The sequence below is a fragment of the Phasianus colchicus genome, chromosome Z (genome assembly GCF_987193195.1).
Source record: "Phasianus colchicus chromosome Z, bPhaCol1.hap1.1, whole genome shotgun sequence".
Taxonomy (NCBI): Eukaryota; Metazoa; Chordata; class Aves; order Galliformes; family Phasianidae; genus Phasianus; species Phasianus colchicus.
The window spans coordinates 50,749,084-50,761,160 of NC_143476.1; the positions used below are offsets into that span (position 1 = coordinate 50,749,084).

At 42.1% G+C, this 12,077-nt stretch overlaps 1 long non-coding RNA gene across 2 annotated transcripts; it reads left to right on the top strand.

The window, feature by feature from the left end:
- The first annotated feature begins 568 nt into the window (after positions 1-568).
- Positions 569-10,461, top strand: LOC149912977 (uncharacterized). Of its 2 annotated transcripts, XR_016461722.1 has the most exons (4): positions 569-676; positions 2,240-2,394; positions 8,115-9,100; positions 10,206-10,461. It is a non-coding gene; the product is annotated as an uncharacterized LOC149912977 (long non-coding RNA). The 2 variants fall into 2 exon arrangements; XR_016461721.1 differs by lacking the exon at positions 10,206-10,461 and having other exon boundaries at positions 8,115-9,670.
- The last annotated feature ends 1,616 nt before the right edge of the window (positions 10,462-12,077 follow it).

Here is a 12,077-nt window from a genome sequence, read left to right on the forward strand (position 1 = left end):
ATTTGCCATGTGTAGGACACAATGGTAGGTTTCTAGTTTCCAACTCAGTGTGTCAAGAAGGCAATATTGGGTATGGCTGTATGAATGAGTGGTGTGACCTTACTCACTTTCTGTAATTCACTGTCATTCTCCATGTGCTGTCTGACTTTTGTACTGACCACGTGGCAGAACTATACAGGCTATGTGCATACCTATGCCCAGTAGATACTTCAGGACTGGGGCAGTAGGCACCTTGAGTATAAATAATCCTGGGGTGGGAGATGCCCAACCCCCAGCTTCAATCATGTCTGGGTTACAGGGATGGTCTGTCCCCAAAGCCCACCAATCATCATCCTAGCTACCTGGAATTTAGTTGGATCACCATAAATAATCAAGGTTTCTGCACCTATGTCTACTAATGCCATAACTTGCTCTACAATCTTCTGGGACCAAAGAATAGTTAATTCAGCAAAGGGCCTCAGTTCCCATCTGGGGCCTTGTATGGGAACTGCTGAATCAGGGCCTGAACCTCTGATTGACCACCCGAGGTGAGCAATGAGTCAGCCCTGGTAGCACAGGTGAAGGTAATTCTGGTTCTGCCTGTCCTAGACTCCATTTAAGAGCTGACTACAAGCAGGGAAGGATCTCTTTTGGAGATTGCTCCTCTTGGAGTCTTCTCAGCAAGCCCAGGGCAAGGGTAAGCTTTCTATCCATTCTTCTTTAGTGTGGTAACAAGTTTAGCCTAACTTTCCCGTATATTTCTTAATTGTAACATCTGTATATTCATTGATTATACAGGCCTTTAGATGCAGGGGAGCTGGCATCCCCTATCATGCAAGTAAACTTGCAATCACCAGTTCTTTTTCCTCAGGTGACTTGGGCATAGTGGCCCTGGTCACTTGAGGAGAGTTTTTCCTTTTATTAGGAAGTATGAAATCTTCTGAGATTTATGTTCTTGTTGGTACTTGTTCAATAATTCTTACCTCTACTTTTTGGGGGTCTTGAAGCTTTTGACTTTCTTTCAGCTTCCTCCGTATTTGAAGGACATATTTGGGCAGGCGATCAATCTTTGCAGATTGAACCCCAGCCTGGATTAAATTGTTAAACATCTGTTTTTGGGATACCTACATGGATCCTAATAGAGAAGTCTGTAGGGCAGGTCTCCTAGTTTTACTTATAGGGAAGACCTCTTCGAAGGTCAGGATATTGTGCCTGGTCTGAAGGTGCTCTGTTTGTCCTAGGTCAGTCACCAATTGGGCTGCTTGTTGGACAATGGCCTCTGAGGTTACCAAAGGGTTTAGTATTGACACTTGTATGCCATACTGGTAGGGGGGAGCTTATTGTAAGATGAGGTCCCTCACCCCTGCCAAGAACTTAACCAGGTCTGGACTCTCAAGGGCACCATCATAACTTGTCTCTTTCATTCCCAGTTCTCTGTTATAATTTGAAGTTCTTTCATCAACATTCATAGACCAGTATTTATTGAGACATTACTTTTATCTGGCCATGTGATTCTACATGCAGCCATTATTAATTAGAGAATTATTTTCTTCATTATGCATTACAATCACATATAGTCTTTGAGTGTCAGATGTGTAGTGATGGATGCAAGTATAGAAATCTCTGGTCCATTAATAACCACACTTTCAGCCCCCGTATTCCATAGCCTTAAAAGCCAAGCTGGTATGCTCTGTCATGATCTGTTTAAATTATTGTAACAAATTCACGAGTTTGGCAGCTGTGTATGTGAATTCTGTCATATGTAATGTGGGTAGGGGCCACTGCTGAGGTGACAACCCCATTGGTCTATCTTGGACTTTCTTTTGGTTTTTTTTGAGTAATTACTGGTCTTATTTCTAGAGGATTTAAGGTTCCCAGGTCCTCTAGTTGCATTTCAGTCTGCTTGATTTTATATGTAGATTCAACTAGGATCCAAGGATCCTGCTGATCTAACTCCTTTTTCTCTTCTGATCATATAGTCCTTAATTTTAGAGGGGAGATGCTGCACAAAGATGAGGCAGTTTGGCCCACCAGAAATGTAACTATTTTCCGATTGTCTGATATAGTCTTTTAAGAGCTTCTTTTATCTTTCAATCTTTCCTTATAGGAATGATATGCATTAATAGTTAGTAGCAGCAGCCATGCTACAGCAGATGCTGCTGCTACTCTTTTCTCTGTTGTTAGGAATGTTTGTTCTAGTTTATTCAAAAAATCTGCCATCTTGGAAGGGGATTTAATAATGGACCATTATCCCTTATAGGTCCCAATTCTACAATAATCCATGCAGCGGTCTGACATCAGGAACCTAGGGTTTCCCTGGGAGTTCCTCTTCTTGGGTGTTAGGGGTCCCAATGACAGCAGCAGCTGTGGGTACAGAAATAAAGTAAGAAGATGCTTACATTCAGAAGGCCTCAGGTGAGAAGGGATCTCCAGCAAGGTACCCTTTCCTCTACTGCCAACCTTCTAATGAGGTCTGGGAAGGGGTGAAATCTGGCTCCACTCACTCTGGTGCACCCTGGTCACTCTGGTGCACAGTGTACACTTAAGCACCCCTGAGTTGGCCCTGCCTTCCTAACAGGTGCTCAATCACTGTTGTACCTCTGTGTGAAAAACTTCCTCCTAATATCTAACATAAACCTCCTGTCTCAATTTAAAACCATTCCCCCTTGTCCTATCACTATCCACCCTTGTAAGTGGCTGTTCCCCCTGTTTATATGCTCCCTTCAAGTACTAGAAGGTCCCCCCAGAGCCTTCTCTTTTCCAAGATAAATAAGCCCAGTTCCCTCAACCTTTCTTCATAGGAGGGGTGCTCCAACCCTCTGATCATCTTAGTAGCCTTCTTCTGGACCCATTCCAAGAGCTCCACGTCCTTCTTGTACTGGGGGCCCTAGGCCTGTATGCATTACTCCAGATAGGGCCTCACAAGAGCTGAGCAGAGGGAGATAATCACCTTCCTCTCCCTGCTGGCCACCCCTTTTTTAATGTAGCCCAGAACATGATTGGCCTTCTGGGCTGCAGATGCACACTTCTGGCTCATGTCCAGCTTCTCATCCACCAGGACCCTCAAGCCCTTCTCTGCGTGGCTGCTCTACTGGAGCAGGTTGTCCAAGGAGGTTGTGGATGCCCCATCCCTGAAGGCATTCAAGGCTGGGCTGGATGTGGCTTTTTTTTCTGCCTGTCTGGCCTATTTGTACAGCAGAGAATGAAACATTTCTGCTGCAACTTCTGCAGAGAGAAACGAAGTTTGCACTCCATCTTTTTGTGTGCAATTCCTTTGTTCAAGGACTGCCAAAAACAAACTGGAATCCTCCAATGGATGAAGATGGCCATGAAGATTGTGACCCTGAATACAGCAGGGGGGTTGAAACTAGATGATCACTGTGGTCCTTTTCAACCCAGGCGATTCTATGAAGCGTGGTTGGAGCATTACTAAACATTTGTGAGCAGCTGACTCCAGCAGGCAAAGGGGCTGGAAAAAGAGCAATAGGCTTCTGTTCTGCAAGTGACACTTGATCTTGGTGGGTAGATTAAAAGATAGTGTATATTGTTCAGGTACTCTAATCAGGTCAGTTAAAGTTCTCTGTGTACTGGAAAAGACTGAAACACCAGCTTCTAGGGCTGGACTCTAGCTGCACCTGGGAAATGAGCAATAGGAGACAGTGATGCTTAGTGCTGCTTGGCCTGCTCTTTCCTTTTTATTTCTCTGGCTTCATTGTTGCTAGCTAGAGATCATGCAACCTAAGCATGTTCTACCTCACTGTGGATGGCTGCTGAGACAAACAGGTTGCAGCAGTTTTCCTGACAGCTCTTCTGTGCTGGGAGTAAACTCTGGGCCAAAACAGTAATCTCCAAAGCATGTCAGGGTGTAGTGGTGGTGTGATGCCAGCAGCACCCCCTTGCTATGGGGTACAGAATATGCTAATAGGAGCTAGGATCTGTTTTTCCCTACTGAGGTAATCCCTGCTGGCATGCCCTTAATTGATCTATTGCAGTCTTATTTCTTACTTTATCAGATAAATCTGAGTGGGCTCCGTTGTGAATTCAGTGTCTGGGATGGGTCAGTTATTTGTTTGATGTTTCGGTGATGATTTTTCTTGCACAGCTTTCAGAGGAGAGGTAGCTGCTACATGCCCACATACCCAATTTTCTTATTAGGCTTTTACATCCTTAGGCTTTCCCACTGCTAATACCCTGGAGGCTCCTCAGCTGCAATAGAATGTGTGTGACAAGCAGTGTTCTTATAGTCAATGCTGAAAATAATATTTTTTTTCTCAGTGACTATCACAGTTGCCCGTGACAGTAGAAAGTTGCGGGAATCTGCAGGTTCTACAAAGCAAGTCCAGAGATCTGGCTGCCAAACTGAGCACTGAATCTGTCAGAGCAAGGCCACTGCTCTTCTGAGTAAGGGCTGGCAAGCTTGTGACCGTGCTGCTGGATGAGCAGTGAAGTGCCCTGGGGGATGAAGGCCTTATATTCTTGTTAATGTTCGAAGATAAATGGTTTCTGTTCAAATGCGGAGTCTCCTGGCTTTAAGACATAAGAGGAGCCTGGTTTTGTCCACTGTTAGAAATCAGAATGCAATTTTAGTATTCCCAGCATAAAATTAGCATCATGCCTCAATTATAATTGCAATAATCATACATTATGTACATGCATATTGCTTAAATAGGTACTGTGGTGTACATAGGGATGGTCAGTGAGCTATCAAACCATCTTGTTCTTAGATTAATAAAGGTATGCATTAACAATGCTCTCTTGTACCTGAAACCATATTTAGTACCTAATTTAACTGACAGACAAAAGTAAGGGGTTTAGTCATACATCTTTTTTCCTTTTGCTTTTCCAACAGCTATATGCTGTTGGAAAGACCTAGCACATAACACTGTGCAGGTGTTTTGCAGTGCCTACTATTTAACCAACCAGAAACTTTCGTATTTATTAAAAAAAAATTGCTCTGCGAGAAAGTTGCCAATAAATACAAAACATAGACATTTGATAAGTAGACCAGTGAGGGGAAAAATGTAATCAGGTTGCTCAGAAGGAAAGAGTAGGCACATTAAGAAATTTGTCCTGAAGACTGAGAGTGACTACTGAAAGCCTGGTTCATGCTGACTGTGGGGAGAAGAGACCTCAGTTCTGAGCAGGCTGGAGGCTTGTCCTGTGGCCAGAGAAGGAGCAGTGCTGATGGAGCTGGATTGGGTGGAGGCAGAAGGAAGGAGCTGATACCTGTCTGTCCTTCCCTATCCACTGCAGCACTAGCTCCTTTTTCAAATGAAGTAGAGAACATTTAGTAATATTAAATATCCTAAAATTGTCCTGGGCTAGTGTAAATCAGTGCAATAACTGTCATGCTTCCCCAAGTAACGTGACCTGGATCATTCCACAAGGTCAGTTTTTAGTGTGAATTATCTGTTTAATTTAACCACTCACTTTGGTTTTGGGGATTTAGTGTTGGAATATCATATAGGAATTCATATTTGTAAAAATACTCATATAGCTAAACTCATAGCTGGGTGCTCAAGTGGTGACTGGACATAGTTTCAAAAACATCATGACCCCCCCCCCCCCAGCTATGCCGTGTGCTCTGTGTACCTCACTGGCCCTGCAGACTGCTGCAGAAGATCCAGTTTTGAAGCTCTGTGATTTGAAGGCAAGGCAGCATGCTGTGTTAATTAATGCAGCAATGCTTAACATCAGGAAATCAGCTTCTGTTCCAGACCTGTAATTGCTCTGGCAGCGCCAGCCCTTTGCTGGAGCCTGCTCCCAGTGCTCTCACCACTCCCAGCACAGTCTGTGGGCAGTGAGCACAGGCACAGGCCTAGGGTTGCAGCTGGAGGAGCACCCCCCAGGTGGAGGGACCTGAGCGGGGGATGTGGTGTCAGTATGCCCTGCACATCCTCAGCGTGCTCAGGCCTGCTAGGCTCTGTGAACCTGCCAGCATGACAACTGCCATGTCCCCTGCCCTGAAATGTGTGGCTAGCGCTTGGGGGGGTGGGAAGGGAGGGCTTGCTGATTATTGATGGTTAGAAAAGTGGGTGGTGATTGCACACTGCAGAAGGCTAGAAGAAAGGCAGGTATGATATAATTTCACCCTGGGAATCCATTGCTATGGCAACAAATAATAGATTTCTTTTATTTTTTTTAAAATAGAGTTCAATCCAAAAGCGTCATAAAAATCACCAGAGGTGATTTTGAATGAACTTCTCGTCTTTGTTTGCTTTATTCATTTGTATTATTGCTGAAGTGTTTATAAACATAAAATAAGTGGTTGTGACCCACAAAATTTCCTCTAAATGAAATAGAGTATTGTTACTGTAGCTCTATTTCCTTGATCTGCAGCCACACTAAAATTTTCAGCTGCAGACCTTTTACAGTTTACATTCAATTTCCAGCCTTTAAACTGTTCCTCCAGGATTAAACAGTTGTAGCTGAGATCAGGGCTAAGCATGCATAATTTTTTGTTTCATAGACGTTAAAGATTCAGGGAGGTGATCACTTTTCCTCACAGGCTCTACAGTAGGCACATGTGGTCACACCAGGATGTGCTGCTAGCTGCATTTCCCTCCCATTAGTGCTTCAGTGATGTGATCAGGATGAGGTGGCTAGCAAGGACATCTGCAGCAATTTCACCTCATCTCTGACAGAAGTGAAGCTCTGAAGTGACTCAAGTACAGCAATAGAGCTGACCGCATCTCTGCATGAGGCAGCTTGGCCTTCGGTCAGAAGACAAGGAGGATGCCCAGGAACCAGGTGCATGCTGTGGGGCTCCATGCCAGGCACTGAGCTCTGACACAGGGAGCAGTGATCAGTGCAGCTTCTTTCCCTCCATAGATTTTTGGTGAGAAGTTGGAGCTGCTTCCTTGATGAACCAAGGATTAGCCCTACCCATGCTCTGCTCTTCTGATTCCTATCGAGATACTGCCTTCATTTCATCCTTTTAGGCTTCATCCTGCCCTGTTTTCCTGGGGCTTGCACTATGCTAATCACATTTGCTATTTCTTTGCCCAGACATGACATCTGTTTGAATTACACACTCGTGTTTGCACAATTTTAGTGCTACAACAGAAGTAACAATTTTTTTTATATATCATTCATATATTTCACAATATTTGGAGGCTATTCCTGTAATAATTAAATACGGTTTTTAAAACATTTTTTACTTTTTTTTTTTTCCAAAGTAGAACATGGCCAAGAGATTCCTGCTGCCATGGAATGCCATGAACTCCATGCACAGGATCCTCTGGGAGTATCAGTCACAGCAGCAGTCAAATTAGAACTGTGGTAAAGAAAGGCAGCATGCAGCAATAGGAATCAGTTCAAGCAAAGCAGTTCTGATCATTTTGCACAACAAAAGCATAAACAAAACAAATTCAAAAGTAAAACAAGAAATAGAGAAGAAACTAAAGAGGACCGTGGACTGATTTTGACAGAATTCAATGGTATGCAAAGAGATGGGATGCTACAGGATGGTAAGGGGTCTTCCCTCTAATGTGCAGATGAGAGGAAGCAAACTATTCTGTTTAAAATTCACTTGAGAAGCCACCTAAGTTTGTCTGGTAGGTGCTTAAATGCTGATTTCTGTATTTTCACTATATTTAGCATACACTTTTAGAAAATTACATTGCCAGGTTCTTCTTCACCTTTGGACCGTTTTGGGAAGTTGCCTGGGGACCTCTATTGCATGTGACAATCTGAGGTTGGCACTGACCTCACACAGGCAGCTCAGCAGCACCCAATTCTCATCATTGCTGCCAGACAAGGCCTCAGCATGTGCTGTGTGTCGTAAGATGAGAAGATGCAGGTCTTCCTAGGACATATTGAGATGCATTAGTCTGATTGGCAGAGCAGCCTAAGAGGAGTTATTACACTGAAAAGCCTTCTGAGACCAATTCTTACTTCTCTCCTTAAGTGTCTTGCCTCCAATTACAAATATGCAACCAAAGAACTATCCAGCAGAGACTTACACCATGTAATTACTGTTCAAATGAACTGTTGTGCTTGTATCTGGATGGCAAGTGACTGAATTACATTTTCATGACACTGAAGAAGTGCAGATTGGTCTCATGAAGATCAGGAGTGCTCTCATGCATCTTTCTGGTATGTGCTTTTAATACTTGCTATTCTTGTTTTCACAGGAGAAAACAGGACAGAAGACCTGAACTGAAGCCTTGGCACTGTTGCCAGTGGCAGCACAATGCTGCCAGCTTCTTCTCTCTTTCCTATTGCTAATGGAGCGTAAGATGAACAGAACATTCCTATGTGTTTAGACAGTAACTTCCCAGTGACTGATCTTTTTATAATAACTTTTTTAACATTAATCAGTAGGAGATAAATTCATCTTAACTGTTTTTGTACTGCAAGCAGTAACCTTGTGGCAGATGTAAATCTACCCTCTATGATATTTATTGGAGAGTTCTCTGTGAATATTGCAGTATTTTTATTTTGCTGTTAATTCACCCTAACTTACAATATTTAAAAAAAAAAAACCAAAAAACTGTGTTTAGCATGAATTGATTTTTTTGTTGTGTATCACAAGCTTGGAAATTATGCAACAGTGACTTCTCATTTGTATGTAACAGAAGAGAAAACTAGCAATTTTATCTTCTTTTAAACAATACAGATTAAATTTGTCTTGTATCAGTGTAGGCTGCAATAGAAGTTCAGTTGTTCTATAGAAAAGCATTATTGAGTTGAACAGAGAAGAAATGATTAAGCTTCCACAGAAATTTAGCAGCTAATAGGTTTGCTGAGAATTATTACTCTGTTGTAGCACTCTTTGTGTTGCTCTAAGCATTCTACAGAAAGCTCATCACCCACCTATTAATTTCCATAGAAATTTTTCCATAAATAATGTTTTTTAATATATTGGAGCTGGAAGAAGTAGACCCCAGCGGTAAAGAAGCACAATCCATTTGCTGGACTACAAAAAGATACCATTTAGTTTTCCTTATGCCCCACTCATCCCTCTGGGACAGCAGTGCAATCTAAAATCTGAGTGACATTAATGCAGTGCAGTTAGCTAGCATGGCCATTGTATCAAGAGGTATTTATTGCAGCTCTGCCCTGACAGAAAAGAGAAGCGAAATGGGATCCTCGTTCTTACTTTTTCCTCCAGATTAAGGTATGTAGTGATATGATCCACAGTACATGGCAAAGTTACTGCTGCAGTGCTGAGCACCATTCAGAGGCCAGAAAATTGGGTGGCTGGGTTTTTATGCTCTCGGTAGTGTAAGTGTTGGAATTGTTCCTGCCTGAGAGCTGCAGGAAATCCTATTGTACATTCAGGGATTGCACTCCTGTGAATGGCACTGAGCTGGTGTGATTCAGGTATCATAGCAACCTCTATGAATCACTATCTTTGTTTATCTGTGACTTGATTTTATAAAAAAACAGCTGGCTTTGGGCCCGGCCTTCCACTTTGCACTGAAGTGAACAGAAGGGCTGCAGGAGTGGTCCCACCAGCTTCAGCATGAGTCACAGTGGGAGAATCAGCTCCTTTTGTACTGACTTCTCTGCAGCAGGAACTGTTTCATGCCATATGTCTGCATAGGGATTACCACTCACTGAGTTTGTGACAATTATTAATTTTTAATAATTAAAAGGCTAATTTTTGCAATTACATGGGGACTAAGGAAATATCACTTGAAAAAATCCTTCCCAAATATGTTACTCTAAAATAAATGAATAACTAAAGGAAGTGATTTATGGAGTTATTCTGCTTGCACGGAGTAATTCTGGCCTTCCTCTTTGTGCTCACTGGGATGTGGTGCACTCAGCATGGAGAAGGAGGTAACTCAAGAGGAAGTTAGATTCCTCAAGTGATTGACAGTAAGTGACCTGCTTTGCTCTCGTTTACTGTCATTTTCTGTGGTGGACAAAGGAAGGGAATCTCTGATCTACACGCTTCTCACTGGGTTTCACACTTCCTCCCTCTCTGCCATTTGCAGTAGACTTAGGAAATGAAGACTTGGCTCCAAGTCAGGCCCAATAAGCAAGCAAGCAAAAAGTGACACTGATATCCTGAGGCCTCTTTGCCCTCTGCTTTACCTGGTAAACACAAAGAAGGTAGTGCTGGGATTCGCTCCTGTGTAAGAATACAGAAAGACAATGCCACGTAGAAAAATAATTGTAGTGTAAGTCCTTAGGCTTATCACTTTTGCTTGAGCTATTTTATCCATGAAACTCCTGAGCAAGAGAAGAGTCACTTTTTTTTTTTTTTCATAAAGAATTTTCCTGAGGGAAGATACTCTGCGTCAGTGTCAAGCATTAAACAGGAAGGGGACAAAGAAGAAAAATAATGAATCATCGCTGTGACCAAACAATAAGGCTGGCTGGACATAAATTTCTACTCATTTTCTCTGCTGTCATTGGCATTAATTCATGCGTTTGTTGAAAAATATAATGTTCTTAAAGCCGCTGTCAGACAGTATTGGTCTGAAAATCAGAACATCCATTAAACTTTTGAAGTCCTGTGTAGGGCAATAAAACCACATTGATTTTTGTAAAATAAAATGGATAGGATGACTATCTTTATCATTACATTAAATATCTTAAAAATTTCATAAGGCAGTAGAGCATGTTTAAGCTTAAATTACTGATTCTGATAAAAGGCAACATAGATGCTATTGCAAATATGAAGTTCAGAATATTAGCAATCTGTAAGTATGGTAGTTATCAGAAAGCCTCAAATATATTTGTATTTCATGCCCCAGATGAAGAACCTTTTGTGGCTGCTGGAAACTTGAATATTTACAATCTTGAGTCAAAATGCAGCTTTTTGACAATAACTTGCCTTCAATATTGAAAACAGAAGAGCTAAACCACAAGAGTTCAAATGAACTGCAATGTTTAAGATCAGACAGATCACCACTCTGAGTGAAAGCAAATATTTCAGATCAGAACCTGAAAAGAAATGTAAATATTCTTCCCAGTGCTATAAGAAAGATTCCGCCTGTGCATAGCTGGTGTCTCCAAGTATGCATGTATTAACCTTAGTTCCAAGATTTTGGTCTGGCTTCTTGGAAGACAAATATTAGTCTTGGCATTATGCAGAATGCAAGCCACCTCCACAGTTCACACATATATTTGTGGTGTTCACAGAGAGGCCAAAGATGTGAGTAACGCAGTGGCTGATCTGAACAGAAAGTGTTTTGTTTCTATGGAAGAACAAATGTACTTCACTGACTCTGGTGTGGTCACAGCTTTGTGTTGTTGTTGTTTTTGTTGTTTTTTGCGGAAGTGTAAAAATTCTTACTTCATTTTCTTTCTCCATCATGCCAATCCAAAAATGATAGGAGAATCATTTTGCTCACACAGATTTGTATACAGTGGGGTGTCTGTTATGTTTGCAGCATCAGTTCATTTATTAACTATTGCAGATTGATTTAGCTAAAAATAGTTGGTAAGCTGTGGTAGCTTATGGTCTAAACTACCTCTCTTGTTTCTCAGTAAGGTAGGGATGTGCTCAGGTATCTATCAGAGCTCTTCTGTGGTGGATCACATGCCTTCCCCAAATTCACTGTAACTTCTTCACTCTGGAAATACGACTTCACTGCTGAGAGAGGCCTAATGCTGTGCAATTCACCTTCATTTTAAACTTTGTTCTTTTATGTCTACGGCATATTTTGTCTCTGTTCCCCATTCCTTCCTACTTTCAGTTGCTAGAGACTTTCTGCCTCAGCCCATTCCAGTGGTGGCCATGACCCTCAGAGCAGAGGAAGAGATACGTGACAGTCTCTGCTGTCTTTCATTGGGCTGAGACCCTCAGTTACAGGCGGTACATGGTCTACCACATCTGGTAACAGATAAATAAAACAACTCACTCTCTTGGCCTGCAATCCTTTTTCTCTTTCCAGCAATCCTATAAATGAGAAGGAAGACTGAGAATGTCTGGCTGAATCTTCAAAAATCCTGATGTAAAATGTATTGTGCCTTTTCCTATTTCATTTCTGCCATTCTAGTCATTTTTTCCAGAAGACAGTGATAAATTCCTGATCTCTGCTTTCCTCAGTTAGAGGGGCTCATTAGAGCAACCTTGCAGAGCCTGGCATACAAGATATCTGACCTTTCTTTTTCCTGATATTTAATCGCTTTAAAGC